Source organism: Diceros bicornis, chromosome 10, assembly GCF_020826845.1.
Source record: "Diceros bicornis minor isolate mBicDic1 chromosome 10, mDicBic1.mat.cur, whole genome shotgun sequence".
In the NCBI taxonomy this organism is placed as follows: Eukaryota; Metazoa; Chordata; class Mammalia; order Perissodactyla; family Rhinocerotidae; genus Diceros; species Diceros bicornis.
Genome location: NC_080749.1, coordinates 72,410,994 through 72,437,421, shown reverse-complemented (window position 1 = coordinate 72,437,421; position 26,428 = coordinate 72,410,994).

Below are 26,428 nucleotides of genomic sequence, written 5' to 3'. Positions count from 1 at the left end.
AAAAAATTAAACCTACCTATTTTTTAGAGAAAATAATTTTTTCTAATATTGATTTCTAAATGAAATATTTTGTGTGTGACATTTCTAGAAAGGGTACTGGGTGATATAATGTACACTTGTCACAAACGCATCTTTCAACAGGGGCAGTAAGAGATTTCCAATGGTTTTTCTTGTCATATCCTCAAATAGAAATCAAGGGAGCAGCATTAACGTGGAATTCTGTAAAGGATATTCTGGAAAGTGTAATATTATTGGCTGAAAACCTATAATAGATGCGGTAGGCAACTCATCTATGGCACAAAATGTTTACATAAAAATTGGTACAAAACAGTTATTTCCTGGCTCACTCCCACTGGCTAGATCCACACAGCTATCTACGGTGGCCCTATTTTCTGCACCTGAGGTAATGGGGAAGGGATTTATACATTTATACATTGAGTGATCGTATGTCCAGATTGCCTGGGATGGTCCTGAATTAAGCCTGCAGTCGCAGCATAATTATTAACAGCCCCCTTTTTATCCTCAAAAGTGCCCCAGTTTGGATGACAAATTGTATTGTCACCCTCCTTATTTATAGGTTTGTGATGCAGTCCTCTGCCTTAACCATCACAATTACCATCTCAAGTAATTTTTCAGTCTGATCACTGCTGTGCCACATCCAGTTATCTCCTTCCCCCTCACCTTTGCTATCACATCTGATTTTTGCCACTGCTCCCAATATCATAACATTGTAAAACAGTGATTAACACATGTGCTGTGGGGCAGACAACTGCCAGGGTCAGATTCTGCCTTGACTGCCTGTTAGTTGCATAACCTTAAACAAGTTACTTAGCCTTCCTGTGACTTGGTTTACCCACCTATAAAATCGGGAGAACAATATTACCTACTGTAACTGTGAGGAGAGAAAAATTTTGCATGTGGAAAACACTGGGAAGCTGGGACTTAGTGAGCACGCTGCCAGTAAGAGCTCTGTCTGTTGCTGCCTTGGCTGTACCTAGCTTCTCTTTTTGTGTCGACCAGTCTGAATCAGTTTCCAGGTTTTGGATTTCTTGTAAGTCCTAGCTTACAGCCCTTATTCCCACTGTCCTCTCATAGCACATCCTGAGCCTGCCGCCCTAATGCGCTCTTCCCCACAATTTGGGGAGGCTCTCTCAGGGAAACAGAAGCCACTCAAGAGTCAAGAAAATTCTGAACTGCTCTGTGCCACAGAGGAATAACGAGTTTATTTTTGTTCCCACTAGTGCTGAAGCTCATGTTCAAGTTACAGTTTTAGAGAGGAATTATCATGCTAAGGGACAGAAAAATGAAGCAGAAGTATAAAGGGAGAATCTGAGTTAATATAACAAAAGGGATAACCAGGGAGGATATTGGAAACCAAAGGCTAAGGATCTGCAATATGATTTAAACCTGACCCACAAAATGCGAGATTTACAGCCAGCAAGACGTATTCCAGTCTTCATTAGTGGGTGAGACTGAAGCTGTTACTTAGATTTGTGCCTGTTGATGCTTGTGTTGTAAGTCAGACAGTTGATGAAGCCTGAAGATGAAGGGTACTAGTTCCCTCATATGTAAAAATACAAGGCAAGTACAGGCTGAAAATCATACTTTGATCTCTAAGCCATCTAGTTTAGTGCGTTTACTAACTGCTTGCTTTTTATTAATAACAATGCCATTAATTTTAAAAAGCATATTCAAAACTAAAAGTGAAAATTACATATGGGAAATATTTCTAACATAAATAATAGACAAGGGGGTAATAATTTGGGAAGTGAGGACACGAATTTTGCAGACAGCTTACCTACATATTTGGTTAGAAAAAATTGTATGGCAGAAAGTTAAACAAAAGATGACATATATAGATGAGTAAAAACAAGAAAATCTTGTGAGCCAATATAAGGACAATGAACAATATGCAAATTTTGTTCAAATACATTGCTGGAGTCATATTGTGTATGTGCCTGCCTGGGAATGGCTGAAACACAGACATGGGTCTCTTGTGCCAGTCAGCCAAGGGACAAATGTTGATAGAGGCAAATGTAACAAGACTAGTTAAAATGAAGATGCGAGTCAGCTGTGTAGGAAAAAAAAACCTTTTTTGCATCCATTACGTGCAGAATATCGAGATACTTTGTTCCTCTTGGCCAGCTGTGAGAATTCCCAACCCCTTTGCTGCCAAGAAGTTTGTACATCCAAGAAGGCAGGTGACTCTTGGGTGACCTTGCTATTGAAAAGAGGTGAATAGCCTACAGCAGCAAGGAGATCTTGACACTGAAGTTAAAAATCTCTCATTGTAACTCTCTAAGCACTTAGCCCAATAAACTGTTACATTTGTCAACTAGACAGAAATAGCTCATTCAATCTGGCATTATGAAAAAAATTAAAGAAAATGGAAAGTATAAGCATACAATATAATAAATGATTTACATATTTGTCACTGGTTAGTTATGGTGGGGCAAGCTGGCATAAAACGTTATGATGTTAAAACTCCTGATGTTCTCAGACGCAGACTATTTCAGAGTAATCTGAACAATAATTTTAGATCTGAGAAATCGGTGGTAGCTCTTATTTTAAGTTAGTAAAATTGACTGATCAACCCTATATAGATGTCGTGTTTAAATTTTTCCTAAGGTATAATATTAAAATGATTCTAAAACTTGTCCACTATTAGCAATGAATGTAATTATATTACTGCTCATAAATGGGTCACATATTTAGTGTTTAATAGTTGCCAAGCAGTATACTAAGTACATTCAAGCAGGATACTAAATACAGTATATGGCATATCTAACTAAATACTAACAAAACCAAGTGAGATAGGTAATATTATCACTCTTTTTATAGAGTACAAAACAGGCTTAAAGAGGTATCAAGATTATTTAAAGATGCAGAGATTGTTAGTAAGTAGCAGAGACTCTATTTGAACCTAACCACAGAGTAGAAAGTAAAATCCATCATAGCAATGTTCACAAACCCTGAAAGTAAACCAACCAGAACGTGGCTTAAGCCTTTCCTGACGTTTGGTTATTTGGGCATATTCTGTACTAAAAAACAAAGACACCAAAAAATTATGTTCACTCCCCTATAGGTAACTTAGTGGTAGGAGAAGTGAATCAGTTCCCAATATTTTGAAGATTAAATTATGATAAAACAATGCACATACACAGTGGAGTCCATATCATTTCAGCTTTTAACCTGTGTCAATTTGTCTATAAGATTATTTCTGAGATGGGGAGTGAGGGAGAGAGGTTTATGTGTGGATCTACACAAAGAAAGGAAGAGCATAAGAAGAGTAATAAGTGAAGGTAGAATAAAAACTTTGGGGACTGGCCCGGTGGTGCAGCGGTTAAGTTCCCGCATTTGGCTTCGACCGAGGGTTCGCTGGTTCGGATCCTGGGGCGGACCTACTCGTCGCTCATCAAGCCATGCTAAGGTGGCACGCACATAGCAGAACTAGAAGGACCTATGACTAGCATACACAACTATGTCCTGGGGGCTTTAAAAACTTCTATTTTTCTTATTCTTAATTCTTGTTTTCACAGATCACAGTTTGTTCAAAATGATAATAACAATAATGTATTCAAAGATTATGTCTTTATAGCTTATGAATAAGTGAAATTCATGGCAGCAATGATGCACGAGATGAGAAGGAGGAATGGGAATAATTTGTCATTGTGTGGTACTTGCGCTAGCTGTGGAGTGGTAGAGTGATACTTCAAAGTTGACTTGAATTAGCTGTAAATGTGTATTGCAAAATCTGGCAACCACCAAAAAAGTGGAAAAATAAGGATAATTCATGTGCTAAGAAATGAGAGAAAAAGGAATCATACAAAATGCTCAATTAGAAAGATTAAAAATGAAATTGAAAATGAAATAAAATGGAAAAGCTAGAAATAAAAAGTATCATTATGGAATTAAGTATTGAGTTTCAACAGTAGATTAACAGAAGAAAAGATGTATGAGCTCAAAAACAAGTCAATGGAAAATATTTGTCCTGAATCACAGTGAAACAAAAAGGATAACATATAGAAAATACTCTAACAGATATATGGGAAGCAGTGAAAAGGCCTAACATATGCATTATTGGAGTACTAGAAGCTGGGGAGAAGTTGAATGTGGCAGCAAAACCTTTAAAGTTATACTGGCCAAGATTTTCTGAAGATGATGAAGGACATAAAGCTAGAGATGCAACGAGTTCTGTGAACCCCAAACAGGATAAATACAAATAGAAAGAAACCAGCCCTGGCCATACGCATGGTAAAATTCTCAAGAACCAAAGAAAAAAGCTACATTTTGAAGATCAGTTTGTTAATCTTCTTCCTCTTCCCATGCTCAGATTTTTGTTGAAATAGCATTGAACACACAAATCAATTTGGAAAGACTTAATAACTTCACAATTTGGGGTCTTCCAATGCACTAATGTAATAGATTCTACTATTTATGTAGGTCTCCTTTAATTTCTTTTTAATGCAAAAAAATTTTTAGACCAAATAAGATACACTACAAATAATGTGGTGCATAAAAAAGACACAGATTAAATGTAAGGACACAGAGACTTTGATTGTAAGGGATGGGAAAAGCTATACTATGCAAACATGAACCTAAGAAAAATCTGGTGTATATATCATAGACAAATTAGACTTTAAGTTATAAAGTCCTTCTAAAGATAAGGATATATTTTCTAAAATTATAAAAGGGTTTATTATGCAGGAAAATATTTCAATTCTCAATGCATATGCAATTGATAATATAGTTTTAAAATACAAAAGCAGATAATATGACAACAGTGAAAATGGCAGAATAGATAGCTCCAAGGACCAGACCTTCCATAGAACCACCTAAAAACTGAGTAAAACTTTTCAGAATCAGTTTTGTATAATTCAAGAAAGTAGTCAAAGATTTATAGCAATCCAGTAAATGCTGAACCAAGAAAAAAACTTAAAAATAGTAGGCTTGCTCCTGGTCCCATTAATATTAAGGGTAAGCCAGTTCTTGTTTTTCAAAGGCAACCTGTATCCTCAGCAACAAGGTAACAAGCAATAGTCTCAGTCACAGACTGAGAACAAACTCCAGCCTCTCAACCTGACTCTAAGTTCCTGGGAGAGAGGCTGATGGGCTCAACTCAGGTCGGAAAGGGAAGGAGGGCTCCAACTCTGATCTAAACAATTGAGTATTTTGGAAGTGGGCCTCTTCACAGAAATAAGACTAGGAGAGGGAAGAGAGATATTCCTGTGGTGGATGTCCCTGCGAACATCCGAGAGAAATTTGGCTGGGTCAATTCCCCGGTGAGTATCCCACTTCAAAGGTAAGATAAATGCAAGTTTTATTCCTTTTATTTCAATAGGACAAATTGGTGGAAAATATGGAAAATCAATAAATTCCAGTAAGAAGATAAATTTTAACATTCATTGTTAGTCTTTTTCACAGTTGGCTTTAATAGGAATAATTAATATGAACTATAGTAGAAAGGAAATTTCTGTTTAAGAGAAGTTCAAGTTTTATTAAAATGATGTTCAGTCCTATCCTTTTATATTTTAAAAAGGTGATCAGTGTGCCAATACAAATCTAATACTTTTTTCCTTATTAGAAAATCAAGATAAAGTGTTTTTAAAACATTCCATTGATTTATTCTCCCCAATACCCTTTGTTAAAAAATAAAAAGTAACAAAACTAGTAGGGTATACAATGTTTCACTAGAAAACTCTTGCCAAGCCTTCTAGCTATGGCAAAATGAATACAGTTCATATTTGAGAACTCAGTTCTATTTGAAAAAATACAAAGGACTGAAAACAAGTATTTGCTTTGGATACAAGAAAACCATGAAGAATAACATTGTTTCTGCAAGACCATCTCCATGTGACAGTATCAAATATGGAAGTAATGAAAAAGTTTACTTTCAACCTTTTCTGAAAGAAAAGGAAAATCTCATCAAAAGAAGAAAAATGACACGCCTACATTGTTACTATTTCACGTGTTTTTTCTCCTCAAATAACCAAATGTTACTATTTACACTTAAACTGAATATTAATTATTTGACTGAAAGGATTATCCATTCTACCCATATCTGAAGCTTAACCTCCCTCTACACTATATGCAGACAGAACTTCTGATTTCTTTTGTCTCCCGTAGACAATACGGAACGATCCAGGAGTCATCAGCAATACTAGGACTTCACAAACATTATTCATAAATTTATATAGAAGAAAAAAATCTGAAAAAATACCTGCTGCAGAGCTTGATTGTGGAATATAACCTGGTAGTTAACGTACATATGTCTAAATGGAAACTCTATTTTAAAGGTACACCAAAACCTGATTACTACATTCACGTAGAAACATAAATGTTTCCGTAACATTTATTCTCAACATTGGCTCAACAACCAGTATAAAATTGAACCATTGCTTGAATTTATAGTTACTTTCTGATCTATTTGAATGTTTCCTTTTCAATTAAATTTAAAAAATAGCCTTAGTGACCTGACTGAATACAATTTATGCCATGTGGACTAGCACCCTGTTAGCAGTATTTGAAATAGGAAGCCCTGAAAATTAAACTATAAATATTATTGAAATATATCCTATAAGAATATACATACGCATGGCAATTAAGGACGTTGATGAGATATTGAACACTTGTAAACTTCTTAAAAGTGTATAAATAGTACATCTTTCAACATGTAACATATTTTTTTTTTTTTTGGTGAGGAAGATTAGCCCTGAACTAACACCAGATATCTTTAAATGATGCAAAAGGCCAACATGCACTATCACAAAATACTCTCCTGAATATGCCTGACAATCCTCTAGGTTCATTAACATTTAAACCAATTACTCCCACTTTGAGTCCATTAGCTTTTGATTCCAGACCTGAGGCCTGCAGGTGATAGTCATTAATCCAACAACCCTAAAAAAAAAAAGTCCTTCTTCTCCTAGATCCCTCCCACACCCTCCCACTCGTCTCAACTCCTTTCCCCAAAGGGAGTATTGTTTCCATTAAAGCTAAGTGGTTCCTAACTTCCTTGGACTGTGGCTGTATTTCCCCAAATGACTTGATGATAATAACAAAATGATGTGAAGGAAGTAGGATATCATGGTAAGCTCCTAGTTATCAAATCTATAACACTCCAGTTTCTACCACTTATCTATTCAAAACAAGAGAAAAGGAGCAAATCAATCCACAACAATATAGTTGCCTTTCTCTGCCTGTGGTCTATTTTGTCAGCCATTACAGAATAGAATACACTGACCCAAAGATTATATACTAAAATATAGTGGGGTGAAGCACTATTATTTATCATATATTACAGGGTAACCAGTGATATACATTCATTAATCTATCCCCTAACGATTTAAATGGACTGTTAGCATGTGATCAGCACAGAGGAAAATCTGGCTGTAACTAATCTTTATACGTGGAGACTGGTGTTCTGGTGAGTGCAATGAATTTTACTACTTAAGCTTGGGCAAAAAAAAAAAAAATGGTAAATAATATTTTTTTCTGGTCAAGCTTAAAAAATCATATATTTAATGCTTGTATAGATTTAGATGAGAAAAAAATATTTTCTTGACATTTTAGAAACAGAATGTTATCTCATTTTTAAATAGTCTCTTAATAAAATAGAAAATACCAACAATGAACTAAATATTATCTCTTGATAGCTTAGTTTATTAATTAATTTTAATAATAGCTATTCTTATAGTGCTGACTATGCAAGGTCATTTAAAATGTTATTGTTACAGAAAGTCAGTTGATTAAATGGTGCTAGTTAGTGCACCTGTCATTGGATATGCAAAGGTAACACTTGCTATGTGTTGCTTAGACCGGAGAGCTCAGCATCACCGGGATCACGCACAAGCTACTCCACAGTCTAGGTAATGTGGCTTTGTTATGTGTTCACACAGATCCTGTCTCTGTTCTTTGGAGCAGTTTTCTCAGCTGGCAACTATACATTTGTTAATGCGATTATCAATTATTATTAGTTTTGACCAATACATTCCCTGTTAGTACAAGACCTCACTCTTGTTCTCCACTGTTCCCAGAAGTGCACCAAAATAACTGATAATTTAAAACACTCATTAAATATTTGTTGAATGAATGCGTGATATAGAGTACCTACAAAAACTATAAGAGTACATATGGGAGCACAAATGTGCAATCAAATCCATCTCTAGTTAATAAGTGACATAGTGTTATAACCAGCTAGAGGGCTATAAAAATTCAATATAGGTCTATTTCTTTATTATTATTATTATTATTATTATTAGGTAAGTCTAAAAAGTAAAATAAAGATAAAATGGAGTTAGCAGCTGACTTTAAAAATCCAGTGTACAGTGGTGCTTAGCATTGAACACATTAGAAACTATATTTTCAAACCCATGTTTTCTTTGTAAGGATTTTATTCCATTTTTTCAGAAATGAGATAAAAGAAAATCATTTTCTTTAGTTTTTTATACTTTGATTGTTCTAGTTAAGATAAACAAGCAATGAGATATTCCATATGGATTCATTTTCATGATAACTGAAAATCACTTTGTTAAAAGAGTAGAAGTAACTAATGGCCTATTTCTGAATATATATTCATTTTAAATTATTGAATACTTTTATAAATGTTCTGGGGAGGTATTGTGAATAATTATTTTTATTGTTATGAATATTAATGCAGCTTTTTGTTTTCCAACGTATATGGCTTTAGCTGGTCATGTCTTCCAAATAGCACTTGTCAAAATAGATATCTTAGATAATTAGAAGGTGAAAGACAGAAAGATAGACGATAGACAGATGACAGATTAGATAGATAGATAGATGATAGATATAGGCATTTTTAGGTGTACTTATAGCTATAAGCATGGCATTAAGAGATTCTACCAGGTTTCTTTTTTTATATGGTGCTATTTGATTGTTTTGTAGTCATGCTCATGACTTTTTTGATACATTATTTTTCAAAAGCAATTATGCTATATTTCAAACATACACAAAATTAAGAGACATACAAAATTGGAAACAAATTTGAAATATGCAAGATCTTAATATATGAAATGAAAGACTTTTCAAGATCAATACATAATAGACACCTAATCGAAATATGGGCAATGTAGATGCATAGGCAATTCACAAAAGAAAATAATCAATAAAAATAAAGCAATAAAAATGTTTGATTTTAATATTAGAAAAACAAGGAAATATGTTTTGTCTCCAGATTGGCAAAGATTAATGATGTGTATTATTTAATGTTGTTTATAGTGCATTCTCATATGTAAGTATCTGAACACACTGTAGAATTTTATATCAAAAATAAAAAATGTACATCATTCAATTTTGCAATTCTATTTCTTGGATGAAATCAACAGATACAGTCAATATGTAATGCAATCATCCCTGAGCAATTTATGAGGAGAAATAATTAGAACAAACATCAATGTTATTAGTTATATGAAACAATTTATATTCACATTAGAGTGAAGCAATCTAATGTTACTAATTATATAAAGTCTTTAAGAGCCATATAACTTAATATTAAGTACTAAAAATCATAATATTGGATAATATTAAATGGAAACATGCCAACACAAATGGAACAGTGCTATGCAGATGTTCTGAATAAAATGTTCCTACATAGGCATATAAAAATTACTCAACTGGTAACTCCAACTGAGGTTATGACAGCAGGTTGAATTATAAATCGTTTATAATTTTCTTATAGTTTTTCTTTGCTTTCTAAATATTTTATAATGAACATACATCACTTTCATAATAAGGAAAATATGATATTTAAAAATGAACAATGAAATGCAGACTGGGAAGCAGATCTCCAGCCTTATTTCATTAATATATTATCATGGACTCATGTATAAGTTAGCTATTCGATGTCTTGCAGAGTTAGGTGATATAGAACAAATTTAGTAAGTTTTAATGGAGAAAATGACTCATGGAAAAGTAGAGTACCAAAAGGGGAATAAATGTCATCTACTTTCTGTTTTGCCTACAGCTTAAACTATCATCATATCAGACCCTAATATTGCTCTTGAATTGATATTTCCAAGTTGAACTCACAATTAGCAGTAATTTAATTTTTTTTTTAAATGTAATATTCCTTTACTCTTTCAGTTTGAGTGCATTTAAAGGTCTTCAAACAGCTATTTTGAGTTAGTTGAACAATTATTATGAATTTACCTAAATTTATTCTTAATTCTATGAGATGTAAAATATTCTAAAAATATTTTTAAGCCAGATCTCAAGAAAAGTTTCAAAGCACAGGAAATAAATTCACTATTAACATTATAAAACTAGAAATAAATATATATATTTTTTTTTGTGAGGAGATCAGCCCTGAGCTAACATCCGCCAATCCTCCTCTTTTTTTTGCTGAGGAAGACGGCTCTGGGCTAACATCGGTGCCCATCTTCCTGCACTCTATACGGGACGCCGCCACAGCATGGCTTACCAAGCAGTGCGTTGGTGCGCGCCCGGGATCCGAACCAGCGAACCCCGGGCCGCCGCAGCGGAGCGCGTGCACCCAACCGCTTGCGCCACCGGGCCGGCCCCTAGAAATAAATATTTTTAATACAATAAAAGTTTATTTCTCACTCAGACAAAGTTCATTTCAGATGTTCTTGGTTGGGGAACTCACAGCTCTACTCCAGGAATCCAGCCTCCTTCCATCCTGTGACATCACCATCTTTGACACATAAGCTCCAATGACTCAAAAAGCAGGTGAAAAAGTGTAAGGGAGGTATACCGTGACCCACATCATTTAACTTTACATTCTATTGTCCAGAGCTGGTTTCAAGCGGATGTAAAACACAGAAGCTGCCCATTAACAACTCCATAGGCAGGTCCACAAGCCCTAGTTGTCCTACTAGTCATCTGTCTCTGCCACACACCCCATCAGTGATTAGCATTTCTCTTTATTTCAAGTGTCTATTTATCCACTATTTTCCCAGTCTGTTTCATCAACCTACGATTTATACATAAGCTAATAGCTGCAAGTGAAACAGTCCTTGATCTTGAATGCTTGCATTGCGTTGAAGAGATATATTTGTAGACTTCCAGGTTAGGCTCTGAACACACTTCTTCAAAGAATTGTTGGTGAGTAAAACTATTTGGTTTCATTTATTTATTTATTTTTGTTTCAGGTGTACGTCATTATATTTCAACTTCTGTATGCACTACGTCATGTTCATCCCAAAAGTCTACTTTCCATTCATCACCATACAAACATCCCCCTTTACCCCTTTCGCCCTCTTCTCACCCCCCTTCCTCTCTGGTAACCACCAATCTCTGCATCTCTGTTCTCTGTATCTTTGTGTGTGTTTGTTGTTTCTATCTTCCACATATGAGAGAAAGCATACAGTATTTGCCTTCCTTCATTAGACTTATTTCACTTAGCATCATACCCCCAAGATCCATCTTTGTTGTCACAAATGGCAAAATTTCATCTTGTTTATGGCTACGTAGTATTCTGGTGCGTGTGTGTGTGTGTGTGTGTGTGTGTGTGTGTGTGTATACACCACATCTTTATTCATTCATCCGTTGATGGGCACTTAGGTTATTTCCAAGTCTTGGCTATTGTAAATAATGCTGCAATGAACATAGGGCTGAATATAACTTTTTGAATTAGTGTTTGCATATTCTTTGGATAAAGACCCAGAAGTAGAATTCCTGGATCATATGGTAGTTCCATTTTTAATTTTTTGAGGAATCGTCATACTGTTTTCCACAGTGGCTCCACCAGTTCATATTCCGACCAGCAGTGTGTGAGGGTTCCCTTTTCTCCACATCTTCTCCAACACTTGTCATTTCTTGTCTTTTTAATAATAGCCATTCTGACAGGTATGAGGTGATATCCCATTGTGGTTCTGATTTGCATTTTCCTAATAATTAGTAATATTGAACATCTTTTTATGTGCCTGTTGGCCATGTGTATATCTTCTTTGGAAAAACGTCTGTTTAGATCCTCTGCCCATTGTTTAATTGGGTTGTTTGTTTTTTTATTGTTGAGTTGTGTGAGTTCTTTTCATATTTTGGATATCTGTATGATTTGCAAACATCTTCTGCCAGTCGGTAGGTAGTCTTTTAATCTTGTTGATGGTTTCCTTTGCTGTGCAGCAGATTTTTAGTTCGGTATAGGCCCATTTGTTTATTTGTCCTTCTATTTCCCTTGCCTGGGAAGAAATATCTAAAAAGATATTGCTGAGACTGATGTCAAAGTGTGTACTGCATATGTTTTCTTCTAGGAGTTTTATGGTTTCAGGTCTTACACTCAAGTCTTTAATCCATTTTGAGTTAATTTTTGTGTATGGTGTAAGATGATGATCTACTTTCATTCTTTTGCATGTGACTGTCCAGTTTTTCCAACACCATGTGTTGAAGAGACTTTCCTTTCTCCATTGTATGTTCTCAGCTCCTTTGTCAAAGATTAGCTGTCCATAGCTGTGTGGGTTTATTTCTGGGCTCTCAATTCTGTTCCAGTGATCTGTGTGTCCGTTTTTCTGCCAGTTCCGTGATGTTTTGATTAGTATAGCTTTGTAGTATAATTTGGAATCAGGGAGTGTGATACCTCCAGCTTTGTTCTTTTTTTCTCAGGATTGCTTTTGTTATTCAGGGTCTTGTGTTGTTCCACATAAATTTAGGATTCTTTGTTCTATTTCCATGAAAAATGTCATAGAGATTTTGATAGAGATTGCATTAAATCTGCTGATTGCTTTAGGTAATATGGACTTTTTAACTATGTTAATTCTCCCAATCCTTGAGCACAAAATAAATAATTTTATATTTGTAGCAGACCTAGAAGAAAACACATTTGAATGGGTTTGGAGAATTAACTTGCATTTCACTTGGAGATTTAATTGGATGTTCTTTTCTTATGACAGTGGAGTTGATAACAAGGTCAGAGTCAGCAAGGCACTGTGGCAAGATAATTTTTCAAAGGAAGAAAATTGAAGAAACTCCCAGGAGTTGATTGACATGTGAAAAGTAAAATCATGAAAATTATGAGAACAATGCAACTATGGCACATTTAGATACTATTACATGAGTAACAAGGGAAGATATTTTACAAAGAGTTTGCAATTATATTCAATATAATGTTTTTTCCATACTTATATACATTACTGTTATATACATTATTTTTTATTCAGAGAATCACTATCATTCATTTTCTCTAAAAAGCAATTGTTTCCAGTTGGTCTGCTTTGTTTGCCAGGACATTTTCATATATTGATATAGGAGCTCAACAGATGATGGCTGCCTCTGACTTCCTTTTCTCCAAAAAACCTCCTCCTCCCCCAAACACAGCACACTCAGATACATTCCACACTTGGTCATACACAAATTACTTTCATATTGTTGTAGTTTTAAGTAATGTTCTCTTTCATGCTTAGGAGTGTGCCATATTATTATCCTACTTATTATTATAATAATCTATGATGTACTACATATTTTGTTTCTTAACTTCATTTTTTAATCACTCTCTACTAATGAAAGTTATATGTGGGCATGGATCTTGTTTGTTTTACTCAACATAATAGGAACTCATTAAATAATTGTTGAAAAATAATATAAAACTATAAACATATTACTTACAAAAAAGGAGAATCAGTGTTCCAGTTTATCAAGAGTTCACAGGTGTGGCCATATGGCACATGTATTATTACTTGATCTAACAAAATGAACATTGTACAGATTAAAATGTATTTTAAATATAACAAAATCTTTGTAAATACTGAATCCAAGCTTAATTTCGGTATGCTCAAATGTAGCAAGAATGTGTTATTGTCTTGAATATATTCACAGCAGAATATCATGTCACAGCAGATTCAGAATCATAATAAAATAAAAACCATAAGTATCTCTCCCACCAAACGTGTCAGTTGTTGGCAGAAAATAATAAAAGAAGGCAAATTGTTTATCCTCTGCTTTCTTATGCAGCAGCATATATTACTAACGTCATTAAAAGCAAGCCTTTTCTAGAATGCTTTAAATGGCCAGTAAGATAGGAACTTGAAACAAAAAGCTGAGAAATGAAAAGGGTAAAAAGACAAAACGGGCAAGTCTGTCTGCCTGTTGGGAAATTGTCCACTAGAAATCTGAGCTGACAGATTCACCCTTCAGAAGGGACAGCCCTCCTTGAGGGCTGACTACCAATCATGAAAATAAAAACGTATATGCTGATGTTGAGAAAAATGGAAGTCATGGCCAATTAAACCTCCAATAGAAAAATCATGTATTTTGAAACTTTGCAAAAAGTTTCGTGGATAAGTGATATAAGAGGAAAAATAAAGTTGGGGGTGTAAGGAAAATTATCTTTTAATTTATCTTCACACGAGAGATGAGGGGAAGGAGGAACAGAGAGACTAGATTAGGCAATAAAATTTTCCCATATGAAAAAGATGGAATAAGACTCAAATTTTTACTTTCTTTGAAATTCATACTCTACCATGAAAAGAAACTGAAAGTGGAAATTATTCATAATCTGGAATAAATAATGATAAATCAATGTCGTTTTCTTAGTATTCCCAACATTTTCTTTATTTAACCAAAAAGGGCAACTCGATAATTTCTTGTCCATATGGATAGTAGTAGAGACAGTCAATTAGGAAGATTGAAAACTGTTCATCATTTGCCAAGCCTGAACCAAGCAGATAAAAGGAAAATTATATTTCAAATTTTTTAATCAACCAAAGTTTAATCTATTAATTAGAATGTTATATTTTATTTACAAGAGGTATCTTCAAAAACAATGTTTTAAGGAATATTAAAATAGGAAGGATAACATAATGTGATATCTCTCTCTTTCTCACTCTCCCTTTATATGTGTATATATGACTATTTTATTTTATGTCAGTTACTTCCCATAGTTACCAAGATCAGTTACAATTAGATATATGTGAATGCAAATAATAATATACATTTCTCTTTTTTCCTATTTCCGTTGGAAAAAGAAAATTGAACATTTAAGAACATGTACAATTGTTTTAAATTCATATTGATTCTTAATAAAGAAAATATTGGATTTGCAATAAAAAGAAGCAAATAAGGCTTATGTTATCAAAAAGTTCTTTAAAAAAATGCATTTCAATTTATATATTCAAAATAAATGAGATAAAATCAGTATATTAAAATATTGAGTTTCGACAAAGTAGATACTATGTATATTTTTCATGACCATGTTAAATATTCTTGTTATATTGAACTTTCTTTATAATCTTTAAAAACCACAAATGATATAATGTCAAATAGATTTGTATAATATAGTATACTATGTAAAATATAACATATTATAATAAATATTATTCTCCCCTTTTCCCTGGCTGTGAGGATGAGATAATACATGTAAAATAACTTTGTAATCTGTGAATCTCACTATGATATATGTTCAGAATTATATACAAAATCTTCAGTACTTGATACCCACCCCTGAGTCTTATGCTTTGGTACTCTCTGGCAATAGCTTTGGTAATTCATTGGCTATAGAGAATGAGAGAGATGGAGTCATTATGATACCTGCAGATGTTAGATTTAGATATAAGCAAATAGGTGGATGGCCATAACGTTACTAGGGTAACATTTCCCTTTTTTTCCTGGATCAGTCTTACTATTTTCAAATTTTATTATTATTTTCAAAGATCCAGTTTTTGACTGTATTAATAGTCTCTCTTATATGTCTATTTTTTACTTCACTCATTCTTTATGATTTAAATAAACACTATGTAATATTGGCTTTTATAGTGAAATTAAATTCTAAAATTTAAATTTTATGTAGGTATACATTTGTATTTATTTTGTTTAGTTTAACCACTTTATTGAGACATAGTTCACATGTGGAAAAATCCACCCATTTAAAATAAACTGTTCAGTGTTTTTAAATATATTACATAGCTATGCACCCATAAACACATTCTAATTTTAAAATATTTTGTCACTCCCACCCAAAGTAAATGCTGTACCCATTAGAAATCACTCTCCATAATCCCCCCTCCCACCCTAAACAATCACTATTTTACTTTCTTTATAGATTTTTCTATTTGGGCATACCATATATTTGGAATCATACAATGCGTGGTCTATTGGCTGGCTTCTTTTATTTAACATAGTTTTTTCAGGTTCACCTGTGTTCTAGCAACTGTCAGTGCATCATCTTTTATCACAGAACAATATTTCATTGCGTGGATATGCCACATTTTCTTTATTATTCACCAGTTGATGAGCACTAGTGTTGTTACCACTTTTGGCTATTATGAATAATACTATTATAAACATTCATGCACAAGATTTTGTGTGGATATATATTTTCATTTTTCTTGGGTAAATACCTAGGAGTCAAATTGCTGTGTCACTTTGTAACTCTATGTTTAACTTTTTGGGGAACTGCCAAACTATTTTCCAATGATCTTATGCCATTTTACATTTCCAGATAAATGTAATAGAATTCCAATCTCCTCACTTGTTATTGTCTTTTTTTTTTCTTGATCATAGCCATCCTAGTAGGTGTGAAGTGATATTGACATTTTGATTTGCATTTCCCAAATGACTACAAATGTCGGGTATCTTTTCATGTGCATGTTAGCCATGTGTATATCTTCTTTGGAGAAATGTACATTCTAATCCTCTGATCATTTTCAATTTAGCTATTTGTCTTTTTATTACCCAGTTGCAAGAGTTCTTTACATAATCTGGATACAAGTATCTTATCTGATATATGATTTGTAAATATCTCCTCCAATTCTGTGAGTTATCATTTCAATTTCTTGATGTTTATCCTTTGGAAACAATAGTTTTTAATTTTGGTGAGATACAATTTAATTGTTTTTTTTTTTCTTTTATTGATTGAACTTTTGGTGTCATATCTAAGAAAACATTGTCTGACCGAAGGTCATGAGATTTACTCCTAGGTTTTCTTCTAGGAGTTTTATATTTTCATTTAGGTCAGTGATCAATTTGAGTTAATTTTTATGTATGGTGTGAGGAATGGATCCCACAGCATTATTTTGTGTGTACATATTCACTTGTCCAGGAACTGTTTATTGAAAAGACTATTCTTTCTCCACTGACTTCTCTTAGCATCCTTGTTGAAAATCAAATAACCATAAGGGTAAGGATTAGAATAGAATAGAATAGAATAGAATAGAATAGAATAGAATAGAATAGAATAGAATAGAATAGAATAGATTCTAATGAATCATCCAAAAAGAATTCTGAAAAGTTCAAGTTTTCTGGGCTTTAGCGTACAGAACATCAGTGTTCTTAAAATTTAACAAAACCTGGCAAAAGTATATTACCACCAGGATATGAACTTGAAGATTTGATATTTATGTGTTTTAGAATCTCTTGCTCAAGTCAAGCAGGAGGTTAGCCAACCTATTGGCATACAGTAATAAACCTTACTGAGAACATTGCAAACACGAATTTATTGCTCATCTCTAGTCACTAAATTCTTTCTTGGAATTCTCAAAGTGTATATTCATATCTGCAGAGAAAATATGTCTCAAAAGCTATATAAATCAATAGATCCCTACACTGAGGAGAATTGGAAATATGAACTTATCAATTCAGAGTTTAAAAATAGTAAAGGGATACAGTGGTATAACTTCTATTCCTATCTCTGTATCCTTTTTAAGATATTTAATAGTTTTAATATGATTAGTCATACAGGGCTCAGTTAGCAACGGCAAAATACAATTTGGTAAGCAAGATGATTGTCATTCTTGATGGTGATGAAGTGGAAAATTATTCTTATGCTTGTTAATTTTTATGTGAGGCAGAGTGACACAGAAAAGACTTTTCCTTAAAGATACAGTTTTCTTATTAATGAGTTGCCACTGTTATTTCACAATTAATGCTGACATTCTTTTAATAGAAGTTACCACCCTAAAGCTAAAATTCGGGAAACAAGCATCTTTGAATAGATGAATAATTACTTCCAAATTTTAGGTAGGACAAATTTATCAGATTTCCTCGCTTTTCTCTCTTTCACATACATTTCACAATAATTTCTTTTAATTTTCATCGCTTGAATATTTGTGAAAATGTTTTCCCTATAATATAAAAATGAAGCAACAACATATGATTCATAACTGAATAAACCCAGCTAACCCACTTAGGGATGATTAAAGTATAGTTAACAGGAGTGTTCTGCATAGGTACACTTGTATAACCAATTTCATGTGGGTAAAACTGTCCAATTACTTTCAAATATATATTAGTGAAGCATTGTAAACATTACAGTGTGCTGGTTTAAACAGAACAATAAAATATGTATCAATTTATGTAAATCACCAAGCTATTGTTTCTTATTGTTTTCTGTGTAGTGTTTTTCGTATCCAAGTCAGCTAAAAGTCAAATGAAATACCATACAATTTATAGAGTAGAAGAAAAAAACTGGATCTAATTATCCTAGTTTGGCAAATGCTAAACCCGTAAGATACAAGTCTACTTTGGAGAAGTTTATTTTGCTTCTGAAAGCCAGGGATTTGCAAATTAAGAAGGAATCTATTTTCTAAAGCCTGTTTTCTTTTCTTAATTATAATTTATACTTTATTTTCCTTTTTAGCACATGAGTCACTTTGCCTACCATTTCAGCAGCCAGCCTTTCAACAAGCTGTTTAAAGATTGCCCACATTTGTCAGCCCACAAGCCTCACTATCATTAACCCTGCCTGATTTTATGCCAAGCTGCCACTTTTCTTCAGCTTGGCGTGAATACAGTTTGAACTAGCGGCATCAGTTCTCTCATTGAAAATACCTATGTAGCCAGTGGGAGGCTCAAACCTGTCATGTTTTGTCAAGTTGTTTAAGTGCATATTTAGGAGGTGACTTGTGAGAGTTGATCCATGATCACCCGTAAAATGGTTCAAATTCAGACGAAGGCAACTTATTACTCTCAAAAACTCGTTCTTCACTTCTCTCTCCTGCCTCCTTCTCCCGCTTTCCTTCTTTTTCTCCCTTCTTTCCTTCTTTTCTTGTTTCCTTCATTTCTTCCTTTTTTCTTTTTCTTCCTTCTCTCTGTTGCTCACTCTCTTTCTTCCATTTTATCTCTTCTCCAACCACAAAGGAATGATATAATAGACTAAAGGAGAATATTTTATCATAATATATTCACACCATCATATTGATTGTGTAAGGGTGGAGTTTTTGCCTACCAAATACAGAGTGTGTGAGGAAATTTTATTAGTTTCACCTTCTTTCGAATATCATACCTTAAACTGAACAAACTTAAGCTTTAAAAAATCCTTAGACTAGGAGCAAAGTGATTATATTTTCAGAACTTTCATTTGAATATCAATTTTTCATAAAGAAAAAGGAGGAGGACAAGGAGGAAGAGGGGAATGAGGTGATCATAGTGGCTTGCCACAGTGACGTGCTTATTAGGGTCATAATGACCTATGTGTTGGTGGTGGTGTTCATCTTCATAGTATATAACCACAGAAGTATTGATTATAAGAAGTGAGCTTTGCATACTCGGTCAATAAGGTGAAACTCTCTCCTCTAATGGGTATGTAGGTTTCAGATAATTTGGTTTTTCATGTGATATATTGACTCAGTTGGTCTTATTGGTACCAAGAGCTCAAGTTACGTCTAGTTACATTTGGAATTATTCACAAAAACATAAATTGATGCATAACACTACACAATGCTGAGAACTTTCTAAGATTTAGAGATCTTAATTAGGGGGAATGGCAGTAGTCATGAAAAAAAGATTTCTCAGTCCCTTCTAGTAATGGTCTTCCAATTGTCCTAAGATATATATTGTTGAATATATATTTTTTCCTTTCTTTTTATTTTTTTTTGGGGGGGCATCAAGAAAAGGAGATTTATCTCAGAGATGATTGAAATCTTACAAGGAGAGAATGTCAATTATTTCATTATTGATCCCCAGAACAAACAACAAGCAAAAAAAGCCTTCCACATCAATAAATATTTCTTAAATGAATGGATAAATAAAGAGATACTAGGGCCGGCCCCATGGAGAGTGCATGCGGCATGGCGGCCTGGGTTTGGATCCCTGGCGCACACCGTGGCACCGCTTGTCAGGCATGCTGTGGCGGCGTCCCACATAAAGTGGAGGAAGATCATCAAGGATGTTAGCTCAGGGCCAGTCTTCCTCAGCAAAAAGAGGAGGATTGGCACGGATGTTAGCTCAGGACTGATCTTCCTCACAAAAAAAATAAGTAAATAAAAAAAATAATAGAGTACTAATCAGCTTCTCAAATATATTAACAACTATCAGTATTCTGGAAACCAGATCAATGTATGCTTTCACTTCATAGCACAGCAACTCCAAGGAACTTGACTGACATGATATCATACAATATTTTGATAAATCCAATGTTACCAAAATAGTAACGATATTATATTTTAAAAGGTTGAATACTCAATTTTACATTAATTATTAGAAAATTTTAGGAAATCAACATTAAAAATTAAATAACCAATATGTGTACATTTTAAAGTATCCTTTTGTATATCATGATTTATGTTTTCCAAACATAAAATAAATTCTGCACTGTAGAGAAAGAATTTAATTGAAGCACAACTTGTTTTTGATAAGTGGAAATATGTTCATCGATTTTTTATTTTTTATTGGATCTGATCCCATTTACTTTGAACCATTTGAATTTGGTAGATGCCTCATTTCTAACAGTTCACATGCATATTATACATTATACATTAGGGGCTGAGTTGTTGAATGGAAGGTTTCAAACAAAATTTTATGTCCATATGAAGACAATGGATACATAATATAAAAAGTTCAACACATATAGAATATTATAAAATATGAAAGTATAAAGTAGCTCTAGTTTATGGCTTAGCATTTTACTCATTTGTATTTCACTTATCAAATAACCTACTTTCAATAGGATGGAAATATCCAATAGGTTGGAAACACAATAATGGAAATGTTTTATTTCTGCACTCTCCAATAGAGCAGCCCATCGTCACAGGTGGCTATTGAACACTTGGAATGTGACTTGTGCAACGGAAGAGCTGAATTTTTAATTTTATTTACTTTTAATTAATTTCAATCTAAATAGACCAATGTGTCTAGCAGGCATCTTACTAAAAATTGTAGTTCTAGAACATGTCGGATAGCATGGGAGAATAAAAAAACAAAACAATCTTTCTAGACGGTAGAGCCTTTTCCAATGTGTTAATGAGAGTTCTTTTCAAGACTTCCTCTAGTACTTTCCTTTGTGCTTTCTCAGTCAACAAAAATTCAACCTGGAAAATATATATATTTGAGTTCATGGAAGATTCTTAAATACTCATCAGCATGATTAGCAAGTGTTATGTTTATATTGTAATTGTGGAAATAATAGAAATTATTTAAAAAATAAAATCTCAAATCACTGTCTCAAAAGAAGTAAAGAGTGGAGCTGGCCCAGTGGCGCAGAGGTTAAGCATGCACGCTCCACTGCGGTGGCCCGGGGTTCACAGGTTCAGATGCCAGGTGTGCACTGACTCACCGCTTGTCAAGCCATGCTGTGGTGGTGTCCCATATAAAAGTAGAAGCAGATAGGCATGGATGTTAGCCCAGGGCCAAGCTTCCTCAGTGAAAAAAAAGGAGGATTGTCATCGGATGTTAGCTCAGGGCTGATCTTCCTCACAAAAATTTAAAAAAAGAGAAGTAAAGACAGTCTGGAATTATAAATGGAAATATAAATAACCTTCTGACCCCAATATCCTTAAAGATTTCACTCTTTCAGTACAGAAACAATCATCACAAATGATAACCAAAGATATAAAAAAATGTTTACATCACAATGAAAACACTGTTTTTACATTGGTAGGAAATAGATATTTACAGCTAAAAAGGTTAAATGTAAAAATACTTGCCTGAAAATAAGGTAGTTTTTTTTTTTAAATAAAAGTTCACTTACATATATTCATCTCCTTTAAATGCTGGTTAATTAATGTGACACTCCATTCATTCAAATTATGCATTAATCTTTTCAATAAATATTTGGAGTTTGCCTCCTGTTTCTGCCAGTGCCTGTGCTAGATTCTGGGGTATGAGGATGAAAGACATTCTCTCTACTACAATGCAATCAGAGTTTATTGGGGATTCTTACAAGTAGATGAATATTATAATTAAGAAATTAAGTACTGCCATAGATTATGCAAAGGTTATTCTGAGGAAACAGAAGAAGGGCATCTGTCACGGACTAACTGTCAAAAACATTTACCAGTGGATAGCCACTTGAGGACAGAAACTATTTTTATTCATTGTTATATCCCTAGGGCAGTGCAATTATTTATATGAAACTCTATTATTATTATTATTATTATTATTTTATAATGAATTTATCTCAATGTGGACACTTGAAGGAATAGCAAAAATTATGGAAGTGGAATAAAATTTGAGGGAGACATGCCAGGCAGAGGGGAGGACTGTGCAAAGCTCAGACGCATGAATATCCAAGACTATTAGAGAATTTGATTTAACCGGATAAAAGGAAAGGAAAGTGAAAAGAGACGACGTTGGACAGATAGGGTTGAAATCATGAGGGGTCTTCCATAAAGAGTTCGGACTTTATTATGAATGCTGTCTGTAACCATTGAAGGACTTCAAATCGCTGACTAATTTTCTTAAGACTCAGATTTATTTCCCTCAGGCCGTGAGTACTTAATGATTTGCATGGCTGCTGTAATGATATTTGGGGCACTGTATAAATTCAAGTTCACGGATGTAAATGAGTAATATCCCTATTAATGATGACCCTATCAAAAGCATGTGTATCTGATTTATAGCGACATTCAAAAGACTTATTGTTGAACAATGAAACATTATTTAATGTGGAATAGAAGTGGAGAGAAAAGTTAATATAAGTCAGTGAAGGATTTAGAGATCAAAGAGGAAGCATATTGAAGTCTCTTTACACTAACTAGGGTCCATCTCTTTGAAGATAGGTATTAAAACAATTTGTGATGTATGAATATGAGCTTATTTCTTCCTTCTGAAAAGCATATACAATACAATAAAATAAAACAAGAAAATTCAGATTTCACAAGTAATTCATTATATGCAAGACCATATCATTCTCACAAAATTTTCATATAGGTTAAAATATACAAATTTATACATATTTATATATATGAAGGGACAAAGAGTAAAAGTGACAACAAGTATCTTGTCTGTGCTACTTGTTTTCAATTTTTGAAAAAAAAGAAAGAAGTTTTGCTTATTATTTTCACTATTCCACTATATTTTTGTAAGATAAACATAACATAATGCAGTATAACTTCTCAAGTTTAAACTAAATATTAATCACATTTTATTCAGAACAATCTGCTCTCAGAAAATGCATAAGCACAACTTATGGTTGTACTGATCAACACCATTCAAGAAAAATGCCTGGAGGTTTCAGATAAAATACATACTATGCATCAATCTCCAAATATAAGGCAACAAGTTTTACCTTTATGCATGTAATGTTGATATTCTTGGTAAACTGAATTATAATACTCAGTTTACTAAACACTTTTAATATCAAAATGGCACTGTCTATTTAAAATGCCTCTTCCTGAAAGGATTTCGAATGTCAATTAATGCTAAATTTTAAAGGATGCTTATGGAAAGATGCAAGAACCATTAAAAATAATTGAATTTAAAGTAACATGATGCTTAGAGTGTTCTCAAATAAACTGGTAAACAAAAATACGTGGAAAAACAAAGCAAACACCTACTTTTATGTTGTCTTCATAGATTATCTTTTGAAAGAGTGATGTCAAGTCTTAGAAAATAAGGTATTAGAAAAATAGGTATTATCTCAGTTGTTTCAGATTTCTTGAACTGGAGCTAACATAATAATAAATCTACTAGAAGTTACTTATTGGATGAGAATGAATGGAGAGTATTAAAGAAATTTTCAAGAAACAAATAAATGAATCTGGCCCCTGTTTCCTTTCACTGGGACAACTAAACCAAATGTGTTTTTATTCTCCCTACCATCAGCCTTGTTCCTTCCAATATACCACCCTGCAATTATTGAAATGATCCATCTAAAGCTCAAATTTGGTCATGTCACTCTCCTTTCTAAAACATTACAATGGTTTCTTGTTGCCTAAAGAGCAAATCCAAGCTTTTCATTGTGACATGAAATGCTTTCTATAATCCAGCTCATGCTTAGAGTTCCAGCCTCAACTTCCTCCACAAGCAACCTGGAAGTTTACATTCCAGCTACTTCAAATGATGTATACTTCTCTGCATGTGAAGGTATGTCTAGCACTTGAGACTCTGTTCATCCAATCCACCTAGCTTGAAATGTCATCCGTTCCTTCTATGATCATTCCACTCATCCTTGAGACTTGATTTAAACATCAACTCATCAGAACATCTTCCATGATGGTCTCAGGTAAAGCCAGGAACAGTTAATCTGTTTTATAATTATTTTAAAGTGTGTTCTTATGCATTGTAATATAAGTTTTTGAGGGCAGACACTGACCCTGTTTTTTCTTTCCCTTCCTCTCTCCTTTCCTCTTGTGTTCCTCGTATTACTTCTCCTCTTTCTTCAACTCCTCCTCCTCGTTCTTGTTCTAATCCCTTCAGATAGCACAGAATCTTCTACTTATTAGGTGCTCAATAAATGTTTGTGGAAGAAACAGATTTGACAAAGAATAAATAATGCATATTATGCTGCCTAGATTGTTAACAATCTAAAACTATTTTCCCTTTATGTCAAATGACACAAAATATCAAAAAACAAAGCATCTGTAACATGGAGATATCTTTTCATTTACTTTTCTCACCCCAATCTTGACTGAGCTCCCTGCAATTCACTCTATTCAACTTTGGTTCTTTGACCAGTTTCTTGATAACTAATGTAGAATCTCGTATCTCTTTTGAATTTCAATGATCCTAATATAGAGATTGCGCAATAAATATTCATTGATTAAATAAGCACATTGAATACATCAAGCCATTTTTTACCTTTAAGTGTAACTCCCGAACCAATGGTATTTTCTGCAATTCCAGTGTGTCTATTTTTGTACAGGAACCAATCACCTCTTGATTACTCAGTAGCCTCCATTTTCTTAAGCATATAGTCGATATTGTGGTCAGAATAATATTTGTTAAATACCATTTCCACAAGGATTATTTCATTGCCAAAAACATTCAGTAAAATCCAATGTAATATATCTTGAAGTCAGTGTTTAAAACTTCCACTCAGACAGATTTAGAGTACCAATGATGTGTCTGTTTCTATTCTAAGTATTTGTAGATACAGAGATAAAAAAATATATGATATCCTTGAGGAGCTGCAACCTTACTGGAGATGCAGACTCATAAGCATATTAATTCAATCTAACATGCTAAATATAGTTATGTAAAAATTTACAATAGGTGGGACTTCCAGTTTCAACTCAGACATGTAAAGAGCTCAGAATTCATCATACCTGTCCTCACAACAGGAAAAATCTGGAGAAACTGAAAATCAGTGACTTCTCTTGGACCTGTCGGAGAACTGAGGTTGCAGGACAAACCACTGCTGCGAAATCTGGAGATAAGCTCATCTTGAGAGATATGGCAACTGAGATCTGCTTAGAAGGAGCAGAGGCTGTTGGAGCCATAAACTGGTAGGAACATCAAATGGTAATTTAAACAAATAACTAAGGCTGAATTTGAACTAGCGTGAGAGGGAGAAGCTCCCAGGGACCACAATCCCAAGACACCACAATATGTTGGGCTTTTTCCTCCAAGAATAGCTATGCTGAGATAGCTCAATACAGGAATGTCATAGGAAACTGCATCTTTGTCATGTCACTCCAAGAAATACTCTAGGTGTGATATAATGTTTATTTACAGGTTAGTAAACTGAGGCTTCTGGATAGCCTCATTTTTCTCTCGTACCCCTCTAAGGCGCTAGAATGGTGCTAGCCTTTAGGAAAGTAAAGAATAAACGTTAGACTGTTAACTAAATGAAATGATATAATGTTATAAGAATAAATGTTAACTAAATGAAAATTTTTTTTGCCTGAATGACAAACAGTTTAGGCTGCTTAAAAGTATAAATGCTCCATATTCTGGGGCATGTCTGATAACTGTCAAACGTTTGTGCAATACTCAGTCCTTTTGGCCAACTAGTCTCCTTCCCAAAACATTAAAAATCAAAGGAAAAAATGGCATCGAAAATGGACTATTTTATTGCTCTAAGCTACTGTAGACGATTGCATTACCCTATAAATAGCAATAGAGGCATGATAAGGAACACCTTTTTTTCTAAGTTTTATAATCTACAAAAAGAGTATAAACTATAAATGTTCTAAAAATCAACATAACAAAACTGACATTTAAGTTAATAAGTTTATTCAAACACATTTTAATGGAATATATTATCACTACCAAATATTAAAATTCAATGTAATTACATATCAGACTCATAAAGAAGACATAAATAGCGTTATGTAGTTCTGAAGCAGTATAAGCCATCGACGAC